Source organism: Chaetura pelagica, unplaced genomic scaffold (genome assembly GCF_000747805.2).
Source record: "Chaetura pelagica isolate M959 unplaced genomic scaffold, ChaPel_1.0 scaffold471, whole genome shotgun sequence".
Classification (NCBI taxonomy): Eukaryota; Metazoa; Chordata; class Aves; order Apodiformes; family Apodidae; genus Chaetura; species Chaetura pelagica.
In genome coordinates this window covers 3,265,111-3,270,059 of record NW_009952430.1, presented here as the reverse complement: position 1 = coordinate 3,270,059, position 4,949 = coordinate 3,265,111, and the positions used below count along the sequence as shown (strand labels likewise).

At 46.0% G+C, this 4,949-nt stretch overlaps 1 protein-coding gene across 1 annotated transcript in view; it reads left to right on the top strand.

Annotated features, from left to right (window-relative positions):
• Positions 1-4,949, top strand: part of TMEM220 (transmembrane protein 220) — a 10,941-nt gene that overhangs the window by 306 nt on the left and 5,686 nt on the right. The window lies entirely within an intron of this gene.

Below are 4,949 nucleotides of genomic sequence, written 5' to 3'. Positions count from 1 at the left end.
AAAGTGATTTCCCCACTATTTCCCCTGGTTTCTTCTATCTCTTTTTCAAAGTGCTCCCCAAACCACCTGATACTTATTAAATTCCTTGCTCTTACCAGCAACTGGCTGCAAGTTAAACCTCTGGGGAAGAAGGTGCATTCCAGGTCCTGACACCAAAAACTTGCCCCCCACTAGTCATACAACTTTTCTTTACCTTCCCTCTCTTGTTTAAGCTTTCTCTTCTGCCTTAACCAGGAGTGCAGTCCCAAAGCTGGCATCTCAAAGGCTGTGATACAGAAAATGAGTGCCTACTGGCAAAGTGCCAGCAGAACCTGCCAGCTGGCTCTACCTCTGTTTTGTGCCACCTGCATGTGCTTTGCTTACAATTAGGCAAAATCATACTTTTTATCCTCAGCAATCTGTTCTGGCATGCTTCTATCCTAACATTATCTGAAAGCCTAACTTGAGCGGTTTTGTCTCAGCTGAAATCCTTTCCATCCTGTCCTGTTTGCTGTGCCCATGGCTGCCTTTAAAGTCATCTCTTAGGCACTCAATGACTGTGATGTTCCCTTCCTCACTCTGTGTTCTCTTCCACAGAGTACATCAATTTGATTCTTCCAGCCTTTATTCATGTTTTCTGTGCCTTCCAGCATCCTGGGTGAACTTCTTTTACTTTTTTTCTGTTGATCTGCCTTTTTTTTTAAGTACAGTGTCCCTACCTAGACATATTACTCTGGCTTGTCTTGGAGGCTATATTCCTGCCTCACATGTTCCAGGGTGGTATTTGCCTTTTCCATTGCTTGTTCTAAGTGTCTCCATCACATGTTTGGCTCTTTTTGTAAAAAAAAACAACAAACAACGAAACTGCACCCAGCTATTTGTTCCCTCAATTGTATTTGTATCTGTCACTGTTCTTAAAAGTAATGCTCCAAGTTGTACCTGTTGAATTTTCTCTTGTAGGTTTCAGACTATTTCTCCCATTTGTCAGTACAATGCTGAATTCTACTCTCTTTGCTGTCCTTCACAGAGTAATTTGCAGGTTTAATAAGGCACTCATGTGTGTTAATCATCCAGGCTGTTAACTGAAGTAATCAAAATAATCTGACATCAGAATGAACCCCTGCAAAAATCCCTTCAATCTCTCCATGCTTCCCTTTTGACAACCACTGATAACTTAGGACTTGAGGAACAATTGTCTCACCAGCTTGGCACTTACCATGGGGTCTTACCTTTTTCAGAGAGGGTCAGGACAGCAAGTGTTAAAAACCTTTCTAAAGCAAATATATATGACACCCCCTACTTTTCACTTGTGCTTAAAAATTGTGCCATACCAGGACATCAGACTGGTTTGTCAGCATTTGTTCCTGATGAGTTCACGGTGGCTGTTGTCCATCCCCATGTTGTACTCTAGGTGCATACAAGTGCCTTGTTATACAAGTAGTTCTAGAACTTCTCTGGGAATTGAGAAGGACTTTAAAGTAGGATTAAAGAAAGCAGCTGACAAAGCATAAACAAGATCAGTCTGGGTGAGCTCTATAAAACTAATGATGTAGGAAGAAGGTTGTTAGTATATTATCATAATGACAAGAAGGTCAATCTATTGAACACTTCAGACATATCCTCTGAAGTTAGTAAGTAAGTGAACATGGGTCTTCTACCCTCTTCCGTAAGGTGGGGTCCACCCTTCCCTGCTCATGGCACCTGACCCACCAGTTAAGGCAACAGAAACTAAAGCCCTTTAGGTAGTATCAGTTGTGTAAACATGCATTTACCTCCAGATGTCCCCATTTGAACTGCAGTCAGGATTCTGGGGCCAGGAAAACACCAAAGCCCTCAAGCCCTTCACTTGTCTACCAGGAGCCTCCTAACTGGTTTTGATCTGATCAAAACCAATCAATGGTCATTCATGGCTGTGTCATTGGTGCCCACCAGAATGAGCTTTATTATGGAGTGGGTCACTAGGATGGGTGACTGTGGCAATGTTTCACTAACGTCTCTGGTACAGGGAAACAGCCTGGCTGCTGGGTCTATCCCTGCAACACTCTTGTTTGGAAGCCTCTGTCCTTCACAGGCAGAGCTGTCAAACTGAAGATAAGCTTGAGCTGCTATGGGCGAAGGAGCAGAGCCCAGAGAGGGAAAATGTTTTCTGTAATATTGAGGAACTGATTTTCAACTAGCTCAAATTATGCGCAAGGGTACTAAATATTCTCAGCCTTCCTCTAACAGGACAAAGCAGTGTTGCTGGAGACTCTCATACAGAAAGTCTCCCCTTTTCCCAGGGAAGGGTGGTAATAGAAAATTCTCATGACAGACATTTTACAAACAGCTTTACGCTTTAAAGTGTAAACTTTACACTTTAAAGTGAACGGCCTCAACCTTCTCTTTACAGTAAGTTCATCAAACACTAAAAATACTTTATAGTTCAAAAGCACACTACAGCCTGACTGCTTTTGAATTAGAGCAGCAAATAATGAGACAGGTTCAGATGCTATGGGTGGTAAACAATTCCCCACCTTCCCACCCTATCCTGACAAGTGACAAAAAGGCCTTTTGCCCTCTCTTACTCTTGTGTTACTGTACTTTGCTCACTTCCAGCATTGCCAAATCCTCTGCACCATCCCACCCAAGTGCACAGGAGAAGCTGCTTTCTGCAAGTCCAGCAGCCCCTTCCCCTCTGCAAGAAGTCCTGTCACACCCCAGGCAGGGTCTTTAATGTGCTCGTCCTGCTGTTTCTCTGCCTCTCTCCCAGTTTCCACCTGTTCCTCCCAGCTGCAGTTGAGAAACTGCGTTCTTCCCTCAGGTCTTGCAGCCTAGCACCCATGATGTGGCAAAGAGCAGCCTAGCCATGGCACAGAAACCACAGGGGCTGTGTAGGCTCATACGATATCTTCTGACTGGGCAAATTAAAAAGTCATAATCACAGCTGAATTTTCTTTTTGCAACATCATCTAATACAGTCAGGAAAAATGGACAGTGATTCATAGTTTTGTTTCCCACACAAAGAAGATCTGGTGTGAAAAGCTTCTCTGCTTTTATTTTCCTGTCTTATAAATTACTCTCATGAAAGACACACTGTCTCTTACATTCTTCTTTCTTATTCCTACTAACACCACCATTACTTTGGCATTTTCATTTTCAAGTCCAAGATATCTCCCATCCCTTAGAAAATTAATTCAGAAGTCTATCCTGTACCTGGAAACAAAGCATGAAAACGTTTCATTACTAAAGCACGTTACTAGGGCCATTATTGGAGCACTGTCCTTCCTGAGGTGAGGGGAAGGGACTGAATGTTTGGTGACAGAAGTTACACCACAAAGACAAAAGAGGCCTGTTTTACATTGTTACTGAAATCAGGCTGCAGGATTTGCAGTAGTTCCTTATTTCAGCTTGCTTATCCTGAAAAATTACTATATTTTCTTGTATTGTTTTGCCTGACCTTGGAGGTATCCCTCAAAAGAAGAGTAATAGCTGGTCCTTGCCCAGTGGTGTCCCTACTAGCAGTTTGTCCTGCCCCCACACTGCCAGCCACTGTTCCAAACTCCACCCTGGGAACTCTCCCAGCTCAGCCGTGCCCCAGCACCAGTCAACCTCCCATGGTGACTGATGTTGCAGCTCCACAGCTGCCTCAGCTTCAGGGCTCTGCACTCCAGCCCTGCCACCCTGACAGCACCTTCCTGCTCTGTGTGGCCACCAGCACACACATACTGACCTGGGTCAAGGAGCTCATAGAGGAGCAGTAGGCCCTAAGGGACAAGCACCAGGAGAGACACCACCACCACCAGGGCATGGGCAATGCCTGTTCCACCGCCCTGGCATGGGGCAAGCAGGACAAACCCAGGGAACGCAACCAGATCCAGCAGAGAGTCCAGATCACCATCCACATTTGTGGAGACAAGGCAAACCTGAGGTTAACATGGGAAGTCAACATATGGGTCGAGGTCAGGATCAGGCCCGGTGGCAGTCAGCATCAGACATAGCCGAGTCATGGCCAGTGAGATCCATGGTGATGAGGAAGGTCAAGCTGGGAAGTCAACCCATGGGTGAAGGCCTGGATCAACAGCCTGCATAGGCAAACACAGGAAAGGCTGTGGCCTCTCCCACGCTGGAGATTGTGGTGCTCCTGTAACAGCTCAGGGACTGCAGGTTTATAAACTCTTGAGGTGTTTTTATACTTTTGTATATCTAATTGCCAGTTTGACTGTACAAGTTTCTTCATGTGTATTCACTGAGACAAAGACCTAATTCTCCTTCAGGTACACAAGTTAACCCAGAAACATGGAAATGTTGCTATGAAGGCATGGCTGCAGTCCCACAGGCAAACTGAAATAAGATTGTTACAATGTCAGATGAGATGAGCCATGGCTTTGTTTAGGTAAGCGTTGACAGTCTCCAAGGATGGAGACCACACAGCCTGGCTGGCTCACCTATTGCAGGCTGCATGACTGTCCTGATGAGAACATTTCCCTAATGTCCATTTAAACCCGTCCAAGCTACTGTTTGTGGCCACTGCCCCTTGATACATCATCTGATGCCAGCAAGGCAAATATGGGTCTGCCATCTCTGCAGCCACCCTACAGGCAGTTGCTGGATTTTGCTTCCACTTTGGCCACTTCTCAAAAGCCCTGTTCTCTGGACTCCTGACCATCCTGGTTGCCATCTGCAGGACCCCAATCCAGGTCTTCCACATCCTGCCTTATGGGGGATTCTGGACAGGACTGAAAGTTGCAGATACACCAGCACCAAGTCAAGGAGGGAACGGTAACTGCCTGCAGGTTCCTGGAGCCCAGGCCGTACTGAACTCGCCCCAGGCACTCTCTGGTGACCTGTTTATGAGTGGAGTGGCCCGTGGCCCGTGTTCAATGACCCAGCGGTGGAAGCCAGCCCAGCCCTTGCTTTCCTGTAACTGCGCGTATTGCAACCACAGCCGCACAGCTCTGGGCTTTGGCTCAATTTTTGGGGGAAAAAGGAAA